Source organism: Podarcis vaucheri, assembly GCF_965113315.1.
Source record: "Podarcis vaucheri genome assembly, chromosome: 6".
Classification (NCBI taxonomy): Eukaryota; Metazoa; Chordata; class Lepidosauria; order Squamata; family Lacertidae; genus Podarcis; species Podarcis vaucheri.
In genome coordinates, this window is record NC_138764.1 from 78,099,326 (window position 1) to 78,123,513 (window position 24,188).

The window sequence follows — 24,188 nt, forward strand, 5'->3', positions numbered from 1 at the left end:
TGCATTTCAGCCTCCATTGGCCTTAGGCTTTTTATTACCCCTCCAGGAGAGCTTCATTTACATCCTCACTCCTTTTTCTTCAAAATCTGCAGGCACGTGCACACATACACACACCTGAAGCTAATATTTTACTGGTTGAAAAATATGTCCTCCCCCCCCCCCCCAGAATTAGCACAGTTAGGAGAAACATAGCAATGAGAGCCCATTCTGATGTCACCTTTTTGCTGTTGAAGTCAGGGCATTGTAGTTCCTTTCATTTACACCAATAGGCATGGCGTGACACAAAAATAAGCATCACTGGACAACATCACAACCCTTTCCCTTTCTGCACTTGTGTACTGGCTCGCATCATCAGCCCCAGCTGGCTGCAGGTGGTGGCAGGGCTTCCCTACTTTTGGGATTTAAACTGACTAATCAGAGGCCAGACTGCGGGGCAGGAATTTGAAGAACAACCTGTGTAATCCTGTCTTCTCTCAGGTCTGCCACCGAAACATGCAAGCCAGCTGTGCCACCTTCCAGGCTGAAGGTTACGTCACACCTTGTTAGCAGAAAAAGGCATTGGGTTGGATCCTTAGGCTAATCAGGAGGTGGGTGTCAGCCTTTCGGGGTTGAAAGGCCAGTTGCCTCAGCCCCAGCTGGAACGTCTCCCTCTCAGCCTTGCTGCTGCGAAGGTTTCCTCAACCTCTGCTCCAATGTACATCAGTGAACCAAGCTTACAGACTTGAGCACACTTTACTCAGCAGTGTGTACTGCGCAACAGAAGAGGCTTGAGGCTGTAGATACATGCTAAAACTACACATTTATTTTACATAAATCAGGACAAAGAAACATGTCGTCTCTCCTTGCCGTCTTCTTGGAGAGAGAGCTAAAAACAAAAACTATACAGAGCGGAAGTTCCGCTTCTGCCAGCAATCTGTGGTGTAGTGGTTAAGAGCGGTAGTCACGTAATCTGGGTAACCGGGTTCGCGTCTCCGCTCCTCCACATGCAGCTGCTGGGTGACCTTGGGCCAGTCACACTTCTTTGAAGTCTCTTAGCCCCACTCACCTCACAGAGTGTTTGTTGTGGGGGAGGAAGGGAAAGGAGATTGTTAGCCGCTTTGAGACTCCTGAAGGGGAGTGAAAGGCGGGATATCAAATCCAAACTCCTCCTCCTCCTCTTCTTCTTCTTCTTCTTCTTCTTCTTCTTCTTCTTCTTCTTCTTCTGTGCTGGAATGTAAACAGACATGTGACACACAACAATCCCGTGTCTGCAGCAAAAGGTGGAATAGAATCCCAACAATGGGGTGGGGAGGAACTTTACCCCCTCTCCTCTGAATGAAATAGCAGGGTTCCCTGGTAAAGAGGTCCAAGCAAGGGGAAGGATTTTGTCTTGGGCTCTGGAGCAGTAGCCCATATTTGATGTGGTAATATGGGGATCCTTAACCAGGATTGACCCTGATGAAGTTATCAGCCAGCAACTGAGTTGGCTGATCTCGGATACTTACCCAGTGCCCCTAAGCCAAACCTTCTTACATCTGTAATCCATAGAGTTGTGGCCATTTCGACCCCCAAAATGTTGTCATGTCACTTATTGCTTCCGATGCTCCTCCCCCAGTGACCCGAGGCCAACTGCACCTGAGCCCACAAGTGATGTACTTCAGAATTCTGTCATCTCAAGGGCCTCATTCTGTAGAACTATACACTGACTCCAATATAGAAAATAGAAATCTTATGTAAATACTGTGTGCGCAGATGTCACACACCACCCCCCGACTGCAATATTGCTGGGAAAGATACAGACTAGGCAGAGGAAATGATTAGAGGATGTCAAAGGCAGTGGTACATGGAGGGACTTCAGAAAGTAGGATAGTTGAGCTTACAAAGGAGAGATGAATGGGAGGGGATGATGAATGTCACAAACTTATATCTGACACGGTGGCAAAACCTTTATGAAATACATGGAGGAAACTTTTATGTTCACACCAAGCAGACAGCACTTCATTTTATCAAAATCTTGTAAAGAAAGTGGGCGGAAAGGGGCAGGCGAAGAGAAGGAAGCTTCTTGAAGCTACAAAAGTGTTGAATGAAAATTCAGGGCTGAATTGCCATTTGCATTATTTGAAGTAGCAATTTCAAGGAGTTTGAAAGATTATGCTGAAATTATTTCTGGAGGTGATTGGAAGGTGCGATGGAGCTGAGGGAGTCTTTCTCTACTGGAAGACCAAGTCAGGCTGAACCTAGGTTGTCCAGCTGCCAGGCAGGAGCAGTTTTGTTTTTATTTTTTATTTGCAATTTTTTTATATAAAAAAAAATCAAATCTACAACTGACAACATCAAGCAAAAATACCATGGCAGCGAACAGCAAAAATCAACATTAAAATTAAACTGACAAAAAAGTAGTACAAAAGGCATCACTTTTTTTCTCCCTAGGGAAGAAAGGAGCTCAGAGAATACAGACTTAAGCTAACCACTGTGTTCATAAGAATTTGCTAAACAACTGTGCAGTCTTAACACATGGAGACAACTTTAGCGAGAAAACTCCAGAGTGTGGAGTGATGGAGGAGGAGGTGGGCAGCCGGGTCAGAAGTGGAGGGCAGTGGCACATCAGGGGATGGTTCCCTGCATAAGAGGCAGCTGCCAGATGCTGGGCCACAAAGCTGCTTGGAGCACTACAGTAAAAGGAGTTTGGAGGGAGACGGTGTTTGCAGGGGATTAATTAAAACGACCCCCTCCAAATCTATTATCTGTCCCATTGTGAGAACATAATGAGTACGCTTGGTATACACAATGGGTACACACAACATCGGTATGTTTTCCCCTCCTCCGTAAGCATGAAGGAAGGCACTGACTATCCAGAGTAATAGCCGACCACTGTATCCATCTGCTATAAGTGGATGAAATCTCAGGTCTTCCTGTTGTAGAGGAACAATGGTTGCTGAGCTCATTACCGTTAGTTTACTCATGTTATCTGATTCGTAACCAGCCACTTCCAACAGCTTTTGAAATGCAGCACAATTACTTCCTAGGAAATCTGTTATTAAAAACAGAACAAAAGAGTATGATTTTTTTATTATTATTAGTTGTTGTTTTTTTTTAATAAAAAAACACCCTTAGATAAAACTGCAGACAATAAACAAAGAAGTCGGGAGATGAACTGCAGCAGGATTTGCCTGGCCTGAATCTTCCAACATTCAGCTCATTGGATGACCCTGAATTCTATCATTATGAGGGAAGGAGAAAAATGTATTTGAATCTACTTTCTTCACATCTTGCATAATTTAATGCACCTCTGTTGTCCTCCCTTGCTCACTTTTCTTTCTAAATTAAAAAGCTCCAACTGTTGCAAGCTTTCCTCATAGGAGAGCAGTTCCAGCCCTTTGATGAATCTTGTCCACCTGTACAATGTCCTTCTTGAGATCCAGTGAGCAGACCTGTACACAGTATTCCAAGTGTGTTCAGATCATAGATTTTCATAAAAGCTTTGTGATATTGGCAGTTTTATTTTTAATCTCTTTCCTAATGATCCCTAACATGGAATTTGCCTTTCTCATAGCCACCCTATACACTTTTGATGTTTTCACTGAGTGGGAAGGTGAAGGTTAGCCCTTTTTTCTGACTGTAGTCTTAACAAATAACGCTCTCCAAAGCTGCTTTTTGGTACTTAAATGGCATTCTTCCAGGTTGAGTAGCATGGGGAGGGTTAACCCCACCCTCCCAATTGTGATATCCCCGTCACCTTTTTAAAAACAAAAACAAAGAATCCACATTCGTGAGAGATCACTTATTTCTCATAACGTCCAGTTCAGCCTTTTTATAAAAAGGCATAAAGGAAGAAATTAGCAAGTTGGTACTTACCAGGAAGAACATTAGGAAGCCGGGAGAAATTAGTAAGAAAGTACTTGGGAAAATGAAGTGGCATGACAGTGAAATGCAATGTGAAAGGACTGGAGATGGAGAAACTATTTAAATGCTAAAAAGGAAGGGTGGGCAGAACAAAGGTCTACGTTTAGAGTCTTGTCCATGGACAAAGGCAGGGAAGATCTCCAGCTGCCAAATGGCCATAAGATGCACCATTGCATTATTCATGCAGGAAGCAACATAAAGGCAGCAAGAGGTAAACGAAGAAAGCAAGAAGAATTGTGTTGCTGCCAGGTGATGATCAGGGCCACCATCTCCACAGTAGACAGAGGCTGTGTACACACCAGAGTGCTAGTGCCTACATCATTGCACAGATCCCATTTTCCCATGTGCACTTTGGGCACATCTGTCCATGCACGAGCATTTTTGAAAGAACTGTATCTCAGTGTTTTTCATCCACATTAGCAGGCAGGTGGTGATGGGAGATATTTGCACTATTTGATATCCCACTTTATCACTACCCGAAGGAGTTTCAAAGCGGCTAACATTCTCCTTTCCCTTCCTCCCCCACAACAAACACTCCGTGAGGTGAGTGGGGCTGAGAGACTTCAGAGAAGTGTGACTAGCCTAAGGTCACCCAGCTGCTGCATGTGGAGGAGCGGGGAATTGAACCCGGTTTACCAGATTGCAAGTCTACCACTCTTAAACACTACACCACACTGGCTTCCATCCAAATAAGGGTTTCAACCACCCTCCCTTACCTCTGGAAAGCTGAGGCCCATTGTGGGCATGCATGCAGGTATGTTTTTAGGCATGGGCCAATTATGTTTGTGACGCAAGTTTTCAATATACCAAACTCGCACAGAACAGTGGGTTAATAAGTGTGTGTGCTGTGCTGTGCCTTTTCCCACCAGCAGTCCACCAACGAGCTCCTCGCCAATGAGAGTAAGGCAGGCATGACCAAACTTGGCCATGCAGCTGTTTTGGAACTACAATTCCCACCATCCCTGAAAAGGGCATGAGAGTCGTGGAAGGAAGTGTATATCACACTTATACCGAAAACAGAGACTGAAAAGACGCGCCTCAAGAACTACCGCCCCATATCACTGCTTAATGTGGATTATAAAATCTTTGCAGATATTTTGGCTAAAAGACTAAAAAAAGTGCTAGTGGAAGAGATTCATAAAGATCAAGCAGGCTTTCTCCCGGGTAGACACTTGTCTGATAATATGAGAAACATAATTAATATTTTAGAAAAATTACAAGTGAATATTAATACCAAGGCAGTTTTGATATTTGTGGATGCGGAGAAAGCTTTTGACAATATTTCTTGGAGTTTTATGAAGAAGAACCTACAGGGGATGGGGGTAGGTCAAGGCTTTGGAAATGGTATAAGTGCAATTTATTCAGAACAAAAGGCTAAATTAATTGTTAATAACGTGGTGACGTAAATAATGTGGTTACGGAAGAATTTAAGATAGAAAAAGGGACACGACAAGGTTGCCCAATTTCCCCACTGCTTTTTATATCGGTCCTGGAGGTCCTGCTGAACATGATTAGAAGGGACCAATTGGTTAAAGGTATACAAGTCGGAGCTAAACAGTACAAATTGAGAGCATTTGCAGATGACTTAGTATTGACATTACAGGAGCCAGAATCTAGTACAAAGAGTTTTGGAACTGATTCAAGAATTTGGTCAGGTTGCAGGATTTAAATTGAATAAGTTAAAAACAAAGGTCTTAGAGAAAAATTTAACAGCGATTGAGAGAGAGAGGTTTCAGAATGAGACAGGCTTAACAGTGGTTAAGAAAGTGAAATACCTGGGGATCAACATGACAGCTAAAAATGGGAATTTATTTAAAGACAATTATGAAAAATGCTGGACTGAAGTGAAAAAAGATTTAGAAATTTGGTCAAATTTGAAGCTTTCACTGTTAGGCCGTATTGCTGCGATAAAAATGAATGTATTGCCTAGAATGTTGTTTTTGTTTCAAACACTGCAAATCTTGGATAAAATGGATTGTTTCAAGAAGTGGCAGAGAGATATTTCTAGATTTGTCTGGCAGGGCAAGAAGCCTAGAATAAAATTTAAAATACTAACAGACGCAAAGGAAAGAGGTGGATTTCCCTGCCAGACCTTAAACTCTATTATGAATCAGCAGCTTTTTGCTGGCTGAAAGAATGGCTGCTTCTTGAAAACACAGACATTTTGGCTTTAGAAGGTTTTAATAATGTATTTGGATGGCATGCATATTTGTGGTATGATAAGGTCAAAGCACATAAAGCATTCAAAAATCATATTGTCAGGAAAGCATTGTTTAATGTCTGGATAAGATATAAGGACCTACTTGAAAAGAAAACCCCAAGGTGGTTGTCACCGATGGAAGCGAAGGCTCAGAAAAAGCTCAATGTGGAGGCCAAATGGCAGAAATATTGGGAAATTTTGGAACAAGAGGGAGACAAATTGAAACTGCAGAGTTTTGAAAAACTAAAAAATAAAGTGCGAGATTGGCTTCATTATTATCAGATAATGGAGGCATATAATTTGGATAAGAAAATTGGCTTCCAGGTGGAAAAATCAAAATTGGAAACAGAACTGTTAGATCCCAAAACCAAGATTTTGTCAAAGATGTGTAACTTGCTGTTGAAATGGAATACTCAGGATGAAACGGTGAAATCTACTATGATGAAATGGGCACAAGATGTTGGACATAACATAATGATGGCTGACTGGGAACAGTTATGGACCACAGGTATGAAGTTTACAGCATGTAATGCCTTAAGAGAGAATATTTTGAAAATGATATACAGGTGGTACATGAGACCAGTCAAGCTTGCAAAAACCTATCATTTGCCCGATAATAAATGTTGGAAATGTAAAGAAACTGAAGGTGCATTCTTTCACCTTTGGTGGACGTGCCCAAGGATTAAGGCTTTCTGGGAGATGATTTATAATGAAATGAAAAAGGTATTTAAATATACCTTCCCGAAGAAACCAGAGGCCTTTCTCCTGGGCATGGTTGGCCAATTGGTGTTAAAGAAGGATAGAACTTTCTTATGTATGCTACAACAGCAGCAAGAATACTTATTGCAAAGTATTGGAAGACACAAGATTTGCCCACTCTGGAAGAATGGCAGATGAAGGTGATGGACTATATGGAACTGGTGGAAATGACTGGCAGAATCCGAGACCAGGGAGAAGAGTCGGTGGAAGAAGATTGGAAGAAATTTAAAGACTATCTACAGAAATACTGTAAAATTAATGAATGTTAGAATGATGTTGGATTGAAGTTAAGTGGTTTTTAGCAGGAATGTTATAAAGGAATATGTAAAAATGGATTGTTAACAGGTGATAATCTAAAGTCATAATATATTAAGATAAAAGATTAAGATAAAATTAAAGAGGGAAAGGATTTGCTGAATTAACTAACTGAACTGGAATACAAAAAAGGGAGGTGTGAGGTGGTCAGGGAAACAAGCAAATGAAGGACGAGATATGGAAAGACTGATCTGTTTTTAACTGTTTTTACCTTGTATTTTCATTTTCTATATTTTTTTCTTTTCTTTTTTCTCTTTTCTCTTATTTTTGTAATATGTTGAAACTTTAATAAATATATTTTTAAAAAATACAATTCCCACCATCCCTGACCACTGGTCCTGTTAGCTAGGGGTGATGGGAGTTGTAGTCCCAAAACAGCTGGAGGGCCAAGTTTGGCCATGCCTGATAAGGGGTATGGTGATCAATGGTAACAAGCAAAATGTCACAGCACATGTTAAAAACAATATAAAATGCCCACGCAATGTGCTTCAACATGTCTGCTGTTGGGTAACATTTTATGTTGGGTTTTTCCCCTTATCACATTATTCACATTTGGGGGGGGGGGGGTGTAATGAAGCTGCAGACCTTTTCTATAGACACACACTACAAATTACACATTATTCGTAAGCATTTTCTCGCATCCCGTTGGGAAATGTGTTAAGCCCAGAAAAATAAGCACAACAGAAGCATTCTGTTAGAAGTTTGACAAGCTTTCTAAGTGCAATCAATGGTGAAGCTATGTATTCAAGAATAATAGCATTATCGTAAACATCTGTTTCAACACAGCAGTATGAGCATGATCATACAATATATGTGGATATGACTGATATGGGAAAATTTGATTATAAGCTCTGCTGTGAAATTATACAGTGACTACTCTAATATGCTCAGCTGCAGATGTAAACAGTACAGACAATGTTCCTTTGCATATTCCTTCAATTTAGCAGCAATTTACAGAATTAGCCATTTTCATGTAATCATTTTAAAATTATATTTAACAAAGCTCTTTCATTTCTTTTCTTACTCATACAGCTTGAACCTCTCTGCTTGAATCTATTACAGAGAGAGCTTAACTCAAGTTGTCATTGAAGCTTGGGAGAGAGAAGGCCTATCTTATTTTCAATAATCTCTCCCCACCTTTCCAATACAGTTGTTAAAGAATCTGGCAGAAAATTAGTGTCAGGCAGTGCATGATTTTATTTTATTTATCCAAAAAGTTGGAGCTGTCCACCCTCTTTGATTTGCTCATTCCAGATTGTGATTTGATTTCTTTGAGAGTCACAGAATGGCCTGGTTCGTGAAAGTGCTAATTAGGGATGTTCACCTTTAAATGCAAAGTGAATCGAATTTCTGCTCCATCCCTAGACTGTCAAGTAAGGGGGTCAAGGAATGGATGACTAGAAAAATCTAGGGCCAGAGTGAAGCAGAGAGGGAAGCAAAGCTAACGGGGGTTACAAAAGCAAAGCTGGAGGCAGCATTTACTCACCAATATGGTTACAGCCCAACTGTGTCTTCAAAGGCCTTTACTGAGCATCTCTCCACTGGCAATCAAACAATATACAGTGGTACCTCGGGTTAAGTACTTAATTCGTTCTGGAGGTCTGTTCTTAACCTGAAGCACCACTTTAGCTAATGGGGCCGCCTCCTGCTGCCGCTGTGCCGCCGCTGCACAATTTCTGTTCTCATCCTGAAGCAAAGTTCTTAACCCGAGGTAATATTTCTGGGTTAGCGGAGTCTGTAACATGAAGCATCTGTAAACTGAAGTGTATGTAACCCGAGGTACCACTGTATTAGGATATGAAACTTTATTCCATACACTTCCAGGTAAAATCTGCCTTCTTGACCAAACACTTTGGGTAATGAGCTCCGCTAACCAGGAAGTAGATGCTCCTGGTTGTGAACTTTGCCCTGGGATGCGAGTGGAAGTCACATAGCAACAGCAGCAGGAGGCCCCATTAGCGAAAGCGTGCCTCATGTTAAGAACTGTTTTGGGTTAAGAACGGACCTCAAGAACAAATTAAGTTCGTAACTGGAAGTACCACTGTACTTTCCTTGGTGGTATTCTGTGAGTTTTCTTTCTTTCCTTCCTTCCTTCCAACTTAATATAATTACTAGGGACCTATTAGGCTAGCAGGGCAAACCTTAAGTCAGCCTGACAACATTACGCACATGACATATCAGTTTTAGCACAGAAATAACCTGCAGTGCTGACAGCTGAAGCAAAATATGTCAGTCAGAGAACAGGCACCTTTTACTTTCAGACTGCTGCAGCTGCTCTTGTTATGATGAACCGTGGAAGTTGGTGAGCTGCTCATAGCATTTGACTGGGGAGGAATTCCCCCCTAACATTTTATCATCCATAGATGAACTGCTTCAAAATAGGCCTGTTTTGGTGATCTTGTAGGCAAAGGCATAGCTGCCCAAACTCTTTGCCTAAATGAAACATCAAGTCATCTTCAGTTCAGGATCTTCACTTATCTGATCAGTGGGAGTTTCTTGGAAAGTATTACACACCCTCCAAGTGTCTCTATTTTTCAGGGGCATGGCATCCCTGATTTTGAGAAGCTGTCCCGGTTTCTGATTTGATTATGGAATGTCCCACTTTTCCATAGAATGTACCTGTTTTCATTGGAGAAATGTTGGAGGGTATGGTATTATAGAATCAGGTCCCTTTTGAGAAATCAAGTTCTCCTCCTCGAGAGCATGTGTTGCGGTGAGGTCACCACAACCGAAGGGGTGGAGGGAAGTCCGATGCTTGGCAGAGCTAAAGATAAGTATGTGATTTATTTGTATAATGAATGTATGTTTAATGAAAAAATAATAAAAATTTATTGGCAACCCCCCCCCCAAAAAAAACCCAAATCAGAAATCCGAGACGGCTTCTCTAAATCAGAGACATTCCTGAAAAATAGGGAGACTTGGAGGGTCTAGACTATGACCTGGGGGACTAGGGTTCGAATCCCCCCTCAGCCATGAAGCTTACTGGGTGACCATCTCTTAGCCTAACCTCCCTCACAGGATTGTTTGTGAGGATGAAATGGGGAGGAAGAGAACCATGTAAACCACCTCGAGATCCTTGGAAGAAAAAGGGGGTATATAAATGTAACAAATAAAACAAATAAACAAAACTCCCTACTAGCAGAGGTTCAGCAGGAATTGTCGTCTTCTGGAAATTGTATTATTTAAACAACGCTTTGCAATATATATTATTTTTAAATGACCACTATTTACTGATATTTTTACTGATTTTTATTATAATCTTGTGTGTTATATGCCACCTTGCTTCACTTTGTAAAAATGCAGATTGTAACTACTCCAGTGACTAAATAAACAAACATCACCTTATGCTATAAATGGGGAATGCTTAGAAATTCCAATATATAGAGTGCCAGCCAGGTTAGTCTCCCTTGAATATTAATTCACCACCAGTACTGTGCCTTAACCCTGCTTTTCTTTGGGATGGTTAATGCTTATAAAAATTACAGTAATTAATACAGTATAATTACAGTATAACCAGCCTGATACTTGGGAAGTAGATAAGGAAAGAGCTCTCTTGTTGAGCACGCCAACTATGTGAGAGAGAAATTAATTCTAAGTTTGCTTAATCATTTTTGTGACAGAGAAGCACAAGTTATTTAAAACATTTCTCGCAAAAAGAAAAATACAGCTGGAGCTGGGCCCAATGTCAATATTACAGTGTAAGGTGTTAAATGACCCAGGCCTCCTCCCATACCAACTTGCCTCTTTTAACAACAGCAGGAGAAGCTCTGCTGGTGGTCCTCATGCCTAATGAGATATCTTGGGTGAGAGTCCATGACTGGGTTCTCTCTTCAGTGGCCCCTTTGCCTTCCAAATGAACCTTCTGAAGTGCTTCCAACCATGATATTGATGCCATTTTGATCACAGCGAAGACATACCAGGCTTTTGAGAAGGAGTGAGATGTTTTGGATATTTGAATTTCTATTTCTGCCGCTTGCTTGCTTGCTTGCTTGCTTGCTTGCTTGTAAACGAGGTCTGTGTTTTGTTGTTCTGTAAATATGAATATCAAACTAATATATTTATTGAAATGGAAACCCAATATTTTGGGAGGTGGCAGGTGGCACCTTGATTCCCAGAGGAAAGAACTTCATGCAGATTTTAAAATCAGTCTCACAAATGGGGTATGGTTGGTCTGTATTGTTTCCTTTTGAACCTACGTGGAACCTGAATTTTTCTCTTTAAAAAAATAAAAAGAAGAGGAGAAGCAACAAAACCTTTCTAACACTAAGTAGAAGTGTTAAAGGCAACAACAAGTTGTGGTTCACTAGATTATATGTTGGAATGTAAGGCTCTCAGTTTATCTCTAATCACTCCCCCTTTGATAACACACACAAATTCACCATGTCACCACAATGTTCATGGTTTCACTTTCCAGCTGCAGTGGGCTTCTAAACAGCAGCGAGAAAACAATTGTCAATGAATTATGAATATGCCTTGGCAGATTGGGTTTAACCCCAGAAAGATTATTACAGGGATGATGGCTTCTTGTGCATTTTAATTGGTGTCGAATGAGTTGCTTTGCTAGATTTCTCTGCCATCTTCCAGCTACGTTGGCTTTCCCTTGGTTTACCATTATAGCTGATTGCTTATACAGAGGCTACCCTGCTGTTACAGTGGAAATCTCCAAATAATTAATATTTCCCTCCCCACTACCCTGCCAACCTTCTTGGTTATGGAGCTCAGGAAATCAAATGAAGCCAGCAGTGTTGTTATGGCATCTTAGGCAGGAGTTATGCTAAACAGCCAGATCCCACAGAAAAGGAAGTTAGGTTCAAAGACTGGTGTGATTGCCTTTTTTTTAAGTTCCTACAAAAGTGAATTACCTACTTTACCAACTCAATTATCTAAAGCAACTCTCTTACTTCAAGGGATGGTTGAAGAACCTCTTCACATATGCAGTTTCTTCAGTCTTCACCTAAGCTGCCCATCTGGTGAAATTCTACTCATGGCACACTGCATAGGGCGGTGACCCAGAGGACTCAGCTACATAGGTCAATTTATAGTGTTTAAAATGTGTTATAAACATGTGGCAGCAGATGGAGCTATAGAGCAGAATCCAAAATCAATGGCAGATTGCCTTGGGAGCTTTTTTTCTATAGATTTTTTTCCGTAGCGTTTTCTTTTCTGTATAGATCCAGCCAGAAACAGACATTTTCCACTGTTGCCCCTGTACTGTGGAATGCCCTTCTGCTGTATGTGAAGCAACAACCATAAGTTGCTTCAGACACCCTGTAAAGGCTTCTCTCTTTGCCCAGATTTTTCAGACCACGTTTTATGTGTATGAATCCACGGAATCATTTTTTAAATTTGTTTTTATATGTTTTTACATTGTTGTTTTATTGGTTTTTTGTTCTATTTTTGGTTTAATGCATGTCGCTTTTATATTGTACACTGCAAAGACATTTTCAAACTATTCATTGCGAACCACCCTTTGTGGCAAGCCTCAAATGATTCACTGCTTGTAGCAGTTGTTGTGCAGAAGCTATTTTGAACAGTCTGCATGAGGCAGGTTTTTTGTGAAGCCACCATACCTTTCTCACTTTCTTCAGTCTTCACTGATGATCTACCCTCCCTACCCCTTTGAAAACTCATCCTTTCTCCTCTTTTCCCCTCTTCTTTTCCAGTTTTATTGAGATTCCCTAAGCAATGCCAATGGAAATTAGGGAAAGCCTTGCAAGAGCTGAGCTTGCACGTTCAAAGTGCATTGTAAAACCTCAGCTGATCTTCAAGTTAATTAAAATAAAGATGCCAAAGTTGCTGGGCAGACTGATTTCCCTGACTTTATCTCCTTTGGTAGCAGAATGAGGAAAACATGCCTAATTCGGAAGTTATAAATAGAGCAGAATAGCAATGACTTACAGCCCGCTCTGCAGTGTTAAAGCATGGTGGTGTGATGCATCTTCATGTTTTTGCTTTTAGTATTTAGGAATATGATCCAAATGACTGCCAACATTTAAAAATCTACTCTGTAGTTTTGTTTATTGTAGTCAGATAATGGAAACAGCAGATTTGAGGATCATAAAGATGAAACTTAGGCAGCTGAAATAACAAAGGCAACAACAAAATTCTCTCTCGCACGTGGTGCCTTTGGTGATGCATAAAGGTAAAGGTAAAGGTACCCCTGCCCGAACGGGCCAGTCTTGACAGACTCTGGGGTTTGTGCGCCCATCTCACATCTATAGGTCGGGGGCCAGCGCTGTCCGGAGACACTTCCGGGTCACGTGGCCAGCGTGACAAAGCTGCATCTGGTGATGCATAGTGCCACTTAATACACAGTTCTTCCAGATGCCATAGAGAGAGCTTTGTACATGGCTGCCAGAGTTTCCTGGCATGGAGGCCTATCATGGAGGCTCTTCACCTATTCTCAGGTTTTCAAAAATTATGACAATTTCAGAGTTTCAAACATTATGTAAATTATTCTAATCACAGATATCTATTGTTAAACCATGCTGATATAATTCCTGTTACTGTAAATATTTCCTTGCTTAGCTCAGATTTGTTGGATGCTTTTCATTACAATAAAAACATAAGTACTCCCCCCCCCACAGCTCAGCTGCTAAGCAAATAGATTTTGTTTTGGCCTTCCATGAAAGGCTCCAACTAATTCCACTTGGATTTTGGTCATTTTCCAAATCTGCTTCCGAATTCATACAGGGTATTCCGCTCCTGGAAGGACATTGGAAGAGGCAAGGGAGTGCACTGTGTTCCTGATGTGAGATTGCTGCAAAATGCCTATTCCCTCACACCCTCCCCCAATCCCTATTTATGCCTGACCAGTGATGGCAAGTGACCATCAGGACTGGCAGTGCAGAAGGCAGGAAGGCCAAAAGCAGGTACAACCAATGAGGAGTGGACCTAGATTCAGTGACAAGCAGAGACAACTAGTTCTAGTTTTGTCCCCATCCACCTGCTGAGTTCTACAAGGGCAACACAAAGGCCGCATCCACACCATACTGTTAGGAAATTGGGTTTGTGTGTGGGGCCCGATTCACCTAAATTCCAGGATGTAGTAAAAGTTAGAATCAACTTTGCCAAACATGGAAACCCCCTGGATTTAGTTATGCTTATGAGCCAACCTAGCAGTCGAAAGCACGTCAAGTGCAAGTAGATAAATAGGTAATGCTCCGGCAGGAAGGTAAACGGTGTTTCCGTGCGCTGCTCTGGTTCACCAGAAGTGGCTGAGTCATGCTGGCCACATGACCCGGAAGCTGTACGCCAGCTCCCTCGGCCAGTAAAGCGAGATGAGCGCCGCAACCCCAGAGTCGGCCACAACTGGACCTAATGGTCAGGGGTCCCTTTACCTTTACCTATGAGCCAAGCCAGTTCATCCATTAGCATGGCCCATCGAGGAAACCATCAGTATGCAAGCCAGTCAATGGGGGTGAGGCTCCTTCTTTCCTGGGAGCCAGTGTAGTGTAGTGTAGTGTAGTGTAGTGTAGTGTAGTGTAGTGTAGTGGTTAAGAGCGGTAATCTTGTAATCTGGGGAACCGGGTTCGTGTCTCCACTCCTCCACATGCAGCTGTTGGGTGACCTTGGGCTAGCCACACTTCTTTGAAGTCTCTCAGCCCCACTCACCTCACAGAGTGTTTGTTGTGGGGGAGGAAGGGAAAGGAGAATGTTAGCCGCTTTGAGACTCCTTAAAGGGAGTGAAAGGCGGGATATCAAATCCAAACTCTTCTTCTTCTTCTGGGTGCTAGTGGGCAGAGGCAAAGGCCAGGTTAAGGGTTTCAACACTGAATGATGTAGGCTGCGAGGAGGTCCCTGGAGTTGTTTAGCAGTGAGAAGCGGAAGGAAGGGCAGAACTCCATGGGAGCTTGGAATGGTAGGCTGGGACTAAGAGACACAGAGGGTGGCTTTTTGCTAGCCTTTGAATCTAATGCTGCCCTTAAGGAGAAAGCCAAACCTGCATAGGATCTGAATGCTCTACAATCCCTCCTTCTAGGTGCAGGTTGTATATATGTGTAAATAGAACTCTGTATCATAAAGACACCCAAGTCTCTGTGGTGCTTCGCTGTTCCAAAAGGAGACACAGACTCTGGCAGGTGAATCTGCAACCCCTCACATCACTTGGAAATTGGGATGGTGTGTAACAATACATGTAAAGCACTATGATACCAATTTAATCAGTCAAGGTCCCCCCACCTGAATCCTGGGAAGCATAGTTTGTTAAGAGTGCTGAGAATTGCTTTTGTTGTTGTCGTTTAGTCCTGTCCGACTCTTTGTGACCCCATAGACCAGAGCACGCCAGGCACTCCTGTCTTCCACTGCCTCCCGCAGTTTGGTCAAACTCATGTTGGTAGCTTCGAGAACACTGTCCAACCATCTCGTCCTCTGTCGTCCCCTTCTCCTTGTGCACTCCATCTTTCCCAACATCAGGGGTCTTTTCCAGGGAGTCTTCTCTTCTCATGAGGTGGCCAAAGTATTGGGGCCTCAGCTTCACGATTTGTCCTTCCAGTGAGCACTCAGGGCTGATTTCCTTCAGAATGGATACGTTTGATCTTCTTGCAGTCCATGGGACTCTCAAGAGTCTCCTCCAGCACCATAATTCAAAAGCATCAATTCTTCGGCGATCAGCCTTCTTGAAAAGCATCAATTCTTCGGCAATCAGCCTTCTTGAGAATTGCTAGGAGATCCCTATTTCCCTCATGAAGCTACAGTTCCCAGAGTGGTTTAACAGTCAAACCCTCTGCCCTGAGAACTCTGGGAATGGTTGCTTTGCAAACTACAAATAATTCATTGGGGGAGGCCATGCCTGTTTAAATTGGCATCAAAGTGCTTTAAATGTATGGTGTGAACGTGGCCTTAGAGTAAGGAGAAAGATGCTGACAGCAAGGGCTAAAGGCAGGCAGGTGGTAGCTGGCTGAGGACAGAATAACATGGGTGGAGCAAGGCTCCGCTCATCCTAATGGACCAGACTCCACTGTGCCTCAATATGTTGTTGCTTGTAGCATTCTCTCTCTCCCTTTTGTCAGATGTGGAAAACAATGACACTCTTCATAACATTGAACAAAAGGAGAACAAAAGAAAAGAGGAAATGAAGGAGGGGAAATTATTGAGAATTGCACAGAAATGCCATTTTGTTTTCTTTGTGGGATCAGCACTCCTGCGTCTCAACTAATTGCACTGCCCATGAAAGCTCATTTGTAATAATTACTCAGTGATAAGGTTAGCTGAGCTACAAGGTCAGTACTCTACAAGTCTCTCCTTGTAACACAGGCAGACATTAAGGGGAAGGCAATAATTCCTTACAGCTATAAAAATAGAGTAAGGTCAAGTCACTCTCCTTGCAGTTCAGTATGGGCTCTTTGAGCCAACACTGTGTGCTCCTCCCTGCAAGATTTGCTTTATTTTCTTGTCAACATCATTCAAAAACTTTCACAGCAGTTTAGCATCAGCAGTTGTGGCAGTACTTTCCCCAGAGAATCTGGAAAAGAAAGAAAACACACACAAACACACACACACACACACACACACACACACACACACACAAACAGTTGGGATTGCGAGACAGAAAAGGGTTTTTCAGAGAATTGAAGATGGTATGGTGAATTTCTGGTAAAATTTTGGGGGAAATAGATTATTATTTTTTTAAAGTGTCAGAAGATAGCTGACAACAGCACCAACCAAATCTCAGGGAACAAAGAGTTCATAGTTGGGGTGTCACCATGGAAAAGGCCCTATTCTGTCCTTTACCACCATTCCATGTGCCCCACCCATAGGTGAAACCATGAAGCCACCCTGCTAATATTAATACATGGGCATCTTAATACAGTGGTACCTCGGGATGCAAACAGGATCAGTTCCGGAGCCCCGGTCACATCCTGAATAGAAAGTAAGACGTGACTGCGTACGCGCGGGTCGTGTCTTGCCGCTTCCATGCATGCGTGTGATGTCATTTTGAGTGTCTGCGCATGCGCAAGCGACGAAACCCGGGAGTAACGTGCTCCATTACTTCCAGGTTGCCGCAGTGCATAACTTGAAAATGCTCAACCTGAAGCACATTCAACCCAAGGTGTGACTGTACAGTGAAAGAAGTTCCTTTAGGTGTCTGGGTCAGACTTGTTTAAATCTTGTCTTCTAGTCCAAACACTGTTTTCCCTGTCATATCTGAGCAAACAAAATATGCAAGGTTTTGAATCCCGACAAAAACCTGAAGAACCTTTGTACCATGTTATCACTGCACCATTTTGCAAATTTTAAAAAGGGGCAGGGCATAACATAAATCATTATTCATTTCTGACTTCCGGGTGAAGGTGGCGGCAACGAAGACTACTTGTCCTTTAGCTCCACAGTCTGATTTAATTTGTTTTTGTTGTTTTTTGAATAGTTTTAAAGTCAGTTGACTCAGCTGTTATTGATAATTGCAACAACAGGCAAGGAGCGCATTTCTTTTACATGGACTTAAAAGCCATATATTTTAATTGGAGGACAGGCACTGGGAGAGCAGCTGTTTCGACTCAGTGTTCAGCATTTAGCTGATAAGGAAAGAATAGAAGTTCATCTCGACTGAAGGAGACTCTGCAGTTATATCAGTCTTGATATGGTTGCCACACAAGCACAGACCCACAGTGCTTCAAATAAATCGTCCAGAACTCCATTAACAAATTTAGTCCAGAAATGTATACTGGACTGTTGTGAATCAGTAACTGGAGCAACTGGAGCAAGGTAAATGGAGCTAAGTGAAAAGCATTTGCGGCAAGATACAATTAATTTATCATATATGAATTGCCCTAGTTCCTTAAATGGCAACTGTGCAAGAAATGTAACATACGTAATATGTTCCTGCAATGAAAGCTTAGCCTAAATAGTTAGTTTATTTGGACTTGTTAGGAGTTGATACATAGGCTTCCAGGCAACTGCAGCTTCCTCCATATAACAAAACCTCAACAATATGCAATAACAATTGTAGCATAATAGACTTGGCCACAACAAAATGAAACTTTCACCATGGGAACTTTTACGTGACCAATTCTCTTGACACAACTAACAGCGGAGGGAATCCTTAGCAGAATCAATGCTTTGGAAAAGGAAGTTTATGATTTGAATGCCATAATTGGTGCACTAGTTGGGTTACTGGAGACAGGAATTCTGTCTGTAGCCTGCAGATGGGACCTACTAGCAAGGAAGGATATCAGGGAAGGATATCAGGGAAGCTGGCTTGAATTCCTGCTTGCAATTCAGATTCTGTTTTCATTATTCTGCTAGATTTCTTCACTTTATCTGTACAACACCTCTTTCTAGAAGAATCATCATTGGAATTTGGACCCCCCCCCCATTCACTGCTTTTCCAAGTGTGTTTATGAATCCATCATTTATTGCCTTTTTCTCCCACTTGCACTGTGGGGCAGGGAATGTGGAGTGTCTGCCTGTAGCCTCCTGAGTTCCATCAAAAGATGCTACATAGGGGCTTGAACAAATTAGGTGTCAGACTGAAATTATTTCCTTGGAAGTTAGCAACTGGGTTATCAGCATACTCATCCATGATCAGTAGCCTTGGATCTGAAGGGGTTTATTCAAGAATGGAAAACTCCTCGAGTCTATCTCCTGATCATTCATATTGGTGTAAAAGCAGGTCTCCAAGTTCCAATCTCAATGTCATTCAATTCTTTAGCTACTGAATCTGTTACTTAGTGAGCTCAGAGCTATCGCTGTCTTGATATGCCCACCTTGTTTCTGCATTACACATTTTTGCATTTATGTTTTTAAATGAGCAACTTGGAAATGTTTTCACTAAAAATGCACAATTTCAATATTTTTTTGAGCCAAGAACTGTGCTGCAACATACAAAGAAGTGAAAAAGGTGGATATCCCGCCTGTGTGTTAGTCCAGGATGTGTGACTCAGGTCAGTTGAAAACATAAGACATAAGAATGTAAAATGTACCTGTTGGATCAGGCCAATGGCATCCCATTCTTACAGGTGGCCAACCAGATGCCTGCAAGGTGGACATGTGATCATCACCACTCTGCCCATCTGTGATTCCCAGCACTGCTATTCAAAGGTAGAAAGCCTCTGATAGTGGAAGTTCAACATAGCCTCATGGTTAGTAGACAATGATTGCCTTTGCCTCCAGATCATATTGGAGGTAATAAAGATCCAATTCCTCAAGCATCCCTAGTTGACTAACATTCTTATTTTCTAATGAATGCAAAAGCTGATATTTGCATGACCTTTAGTGATGTTAATGTTTAGTGGCACTTTCTCATGAAGATGTTCAATAGGAACGGTGCAGAAATCAATAAATGTGATTATGATCATGGCTTTGGAAACAAAGGGTCACCGATTAAAATAATGTTTGTTCAGGAACATTCTGACTTCTCAGAGAAAGCTCAGCTACAAAAAGCACTGTATGTTTTTGTTTATATTTAAATATTTAGAAACTGCACTTTCATTAAAATTGTAGCAAGGCGGTATACAACATAAAAGCATAATGTTACAATAACATCAGTAAAAAACATGGTTGGTTTTTGTTTTGTTTCTTTCATTTTAAATCACATTCCAACGTTCTGTCTAAGCGGTAGAGTTTTCAAAAGTTGTAGAAAAGAAAGCTGGGTGACTGCTGCCCAACTTCTATAGAGGAGGACTTGCACAGGGCAGAATCTACCACACTAAAGGCTCTAGTAAAGGCCACCTGAACAAAGGGATATATGAGACCATCCAAAGTGCCCCTTCAGAAGATCTCAGTGATCAAGATTGAGCTCTAGGAACAGGGTATACAGGGAATAGGGACATGGGTGGCGCTGTGGGTTAAACCACAGAGCCTAGGACTTGCCGATCAGAAGGTCGCGGTTCGAATCCCCAGGACGAGGTGAGCTCCCGTTGCTCGGTCCCTGCTCCTGCCAACCTAGCAGTTTGAAAGCACGTTAAAGTGCAAGTAGATAAATAGGTACCACTGCGGTGGGAAGGTAAACGGCGTTTCCGTGTGCTGCTCTGGTTCACCAGAAGCGGCTTAGTCATTCTGGCCACATGACCCAGAAGCTGTACGCCGGCTTCCTCGGCCAATAAAGCAAGATGAGCGCCACAACCCCTAATGGTCAGGGGTCCCTTTACCTTTTTATACAGGGAATACGGTGAGGTGTGGAGAGAAGAGAGGAAATAGGATGCATGGTATGAAGCACAATGATAGGAATGTCACAAGTTCTTGATCACAGGAGCCCGAACCTGAAATATACTGGGCTGATATAAAAGAAAATTATGGAGCAGTTGTAAGCTCCCAGGAAGTGTGTTTATTGGTTATTGGATCACTTTCTCTGCAAGCAGAGAGGGAGCTGTTAAGTATAATGTTTAATTGTACAATGAAATGGGAAATGGTTCTGAGACTTCAAATAGCCATGCAACCATCACTACTCCACTGTCCAACAGTGGTAGGAAATGAAAAGAGACGTGTCAGCCAAGGTGGTTGTCACCGATGGAAGTGAAATCTTTGAAAAGGCTCAATATGGAGGCCAAATGGCCGAAATATTGGGAAATTTTGGAACAAGAAGGAGATAAATTGAAATTACAGAGTTTCGAGAAATTAAAAAACCAAGTGAGAGATTGGCTTCATTACTATCAGATAATGGAGACATATAATTTGGATAAGAAAATTGGCTTCCAGTTGGAAAAGTCAAAATTGGAAACAGAAGTGTTAGAACCCAAAACTAAGAACTTGTCAAGAATGTATAACTTGCTGTTGAAATGGAATACTCAGGATGAAATGGTAAAATCTGCTATGATTAAATGGGCACAAGATGTTGGACATAATATTATGTTTGCTGACTGGGAACAGTTGTGGACCACCGGTATGAAATTTATGGCATGCAATGCCCTAAGGGAGAATATTATGAAAATGATATATAGGTGGTACATGACCCCAGTCAAGCTTGCAAAAATTTATCATTTGCCCGATAACAAACGTTGGAAATGTAAAGAAACTGAAGGTACATTCTTTCACCTTTGGTGGACGTGCCCAAAGATTAAGGCTTTCTGGGAAATGATATATAACGAACTGAAAAAGGTATTTAAATATACCTTCCTGAAGAAACCAGAGGCCTTTCTCCTGGGCATGGTCGGCCAATTGGTGCCAAATAAAGACAGAACATTTTTTATGTACGCAACAACGGCAGCAAGAATACTTATTGCAAAGTACTGGAAGACACAAGATCTATCCACCTTGGAAGAATGGCAGATGAAGGTGATAGACTACATGGGACTGGCAGAAATGACTGGCAGAATCCGAAACCAGGGAAGAGAGACAACGGAAGAAGATTGGAAGAAATTTAAGGACTATCTTGGGAAATATTATAAAATTAGTGAATGCTAGATTGATGTTGGACTGAATAAGGGGTTATCAGCTGTAATGATTAAGATAATTGGGGGGGAAAGAAGAAAGAAAGGTGTAAAATTAAGTGAAAATTAAGGGTGAGGATTTGCTGGATGAATAATTTGAATTGGAATACAAAAAGGGGAGGTATGAGGAGGTCCGAGAAATAAGTTAAAAGAAAACAAGTGAATGAAATTATATGTGTTTTTAATTTTTGTTTTTTTGTTTTTTGTCTTTTTTGTATAAATTTGAAAAGTTAATAAATATATTTAAAAAAAAGAAAGAAAAGGGACGTGTCAGAAGTGGGTTGGGAAATGTCTTTGATCCATGTGATTCAAGGCCCTCTCATTCCCCATGCAAGCCCCCCAGAGAGAAAAATGATGGCAGCCTCCAGAGCTGGCATAGTTCCTTTACCTTCCATTGAAACCAAAAGGGGGGAGAATGTGAAAAGGACAACCAAGTACCAATAGTGTGGGGATAGAGGTGAGGGAGAGCTGCTCCACCAGTTTCCGCTCTCGCAAGCAGCAAGTCCAATGTGGTTTAGGAAATGGCATTTCTTTTGCAACTGACTCTCCCCCTGCCCTCCATAGGCTCTGTAAAACTGGACACAAGTCAAAATCAAAGCTGAGCAATCTGCTATTTATCTTATTCACAATACAATAGGGCTCAAAGGATGTTAAAAGAGCAATTGGAATAAAGCAGAGAGAAAAGAAACTGACAATACTTTACTGAGGAAAACTGATTAAGAACAGCATATAACTCTAGAAGAAATAGCCAGAGGTTTTCCCTTCTTTACAGGGTTCAGGTCTACACTGGGTGTGGGGTATGGACTCCTTCAGAACCACTTTACCCCCCTCTCCAGCTCCTAGATCTCAACTGTCTTTTTCACTGACAGCTAACTCACAACTGACTAGAATCTCCATACAATCAGAGCATGCTGTCACCCAGACTAATAGCAAAAATAGCCCTTTAAGTCATACACTGAATGGTCTCTGTTGTACTTCCAACACTAGGAACACCACATTTGGTGGCTTTATTGTAGCTGAGCAGGTGAACAGGAAGTAAGGCATTGGAGGGGAAAGTATATAGCCAAGAGCTAAAGAGAATTATGGGAGGCAGGAGAGAGAGGAAGGAGGGAGGCATAATTCCCATCAGGAGACAATCTGACTGAAGGAACAATAACCAGAAATCCCTTCTAGAACAGCAAAGGTGCAAAATGATGCTTGAAATTATTGGCCATCCTGATGCGCAGCCCGGAATATTTTTTAAGGGGGGAAAGAATTTCTTATTTGGTGGAAAGAGGATTACAATTCTTTAACACAGCAGTTTTAAAAAATAGTTCCTGTTGGAAACTGCTCGGTGAACTGGATTAATGGAGAGAGTGCAAGGAAGGCTGTCAAGAGACCTTGAAAAATACAGCATATCACATCTGGATCTGTAATCTATCACATAGATGTCACCAGTCACAGCACACACTCACAGTGAGATTTTCAACGCAGTTTAAGATAGATGCTATAGGCAATCAATCCCTTTTTCATTTGATTTCCTGCGAAAAAGCTACACAGAATTTAAAACAGATGAAAGCTAATGGGTCTTTTATGCATTACACCCAAGTCCTATTTAATTTAACTGAAAATGAGATTCCACTTCTGCAAATGTTTGAAAGTCATAGAATTGGAGAGGTAGGTGTGATCCCCACCAAAAGATATATTGCAAGTATGGCACACTAGCAGACCAAGTGTCCTTATTTACTCCAGAATTTGGAAGTGGGGCATTGGTGTAACATTTGCATGAGAGGCATGTGAGCAATCTGGGGTTGTGGCTTTGCTCCAGTGTTTGGTTGCCCTTTTTAAAAACAACAGCCAACTCTTTAATGCACATTTCTCATAATATGCATATATTTGTATTCAGTTTTGCTTAATATAATGCATTTTAGTGCTTTTCTCCCATGAATACATTTTTTCTTATGCACACATTTCCCCAATGTACACCTTTGTGTGGCCATTTTGTTTTCACTGGAGGGCAGCATTGCAAAATGTAGAGAAGGGCAACATTGAAAAGAATGCATTTCTTTCAGGAGGTGCAAATTTTCCCCCATGCCAAACCTGTGGCCCTCCATATGTTGGACTACAGCTCCCATCATCCCTCATCAGTGCCTGTGCTTGCTGGAGATTATTCCTGCATTGCAGGGGGTTAGACTAGATGTCCCTCGAGGTCCCTTCCAACTCTAGAATTCTATGATGGGAGTTCAGCAGCTGAAAAGCCACAAACCCTCCTCCCTCGTTTTATATACCCTGCGCCACAGAGCCTCACTTCTCATCCTTCTCATTGCTTGTTCAGTGTTCCTGTTGCTCTGCTCTTAAATGTGGCGTGCACTTACCCCAATGATGCCAGACTTCTCAAGGTGCTGTGCAAGTGCTCTTCTCATAGTCCTTTATAACAATCGCGTATGACAGAGCAACTGCTGAAATCAATGGAGATACAGCTGAGAAGATTTTTACCCAATTCACTTTGCTGCTACCCTTTGATTATTACAAATGCAGCCTAAACAAACATTAAACATTGATGAGCGAACTGAAATGTGTCTGCATTGTTTGCTACAGCTGCTCTGGAGAGGGAAAGAAATCACTGGTTCAAAATGCCTTAGTTATGTCAATTATTGTCACGAAGGAGCTACTTGCTGCACTCATCG

At 41.8% G+C, this 24,188-nt stretch overlaps 1 long non-coding RNA gene across 5 annotated transcripts in view; it reads right to left on the minus strand.

Moving 5' to 3' along the window:
• The window catches only part of LOC309534381, a 43,259-nt gene that overhangs the window by 13,661 nt on the left and 5,410 nt on the right, over nucleotides 1-24,188 (minus strand). Inside the window, exons 3-4 of one of the 5 annotated variants that reach the window (XR_014220657.1) lie at nucleotides 23,877-23,960; nucleotides 13,780-13,861 (exon numbers count right to left, since the gene is read on the minus strand). This is a non-coding gene — a long non-coding RNA (uncharacterized lncRNA). Of the gene's footprint in view, nucleotides 1-13,779; nucleotides 13,862-15,780; nucleotides 16,620-18,976; nucleotides 19,207-23,876; nucleotides 23,961-24,188 lie in introns of those variants that run through there. The other 4 variants (XR_014220658.1, XR_014220659.1, XR_014220660.1 and 1 more) reach the window with 4 other exon arrangements.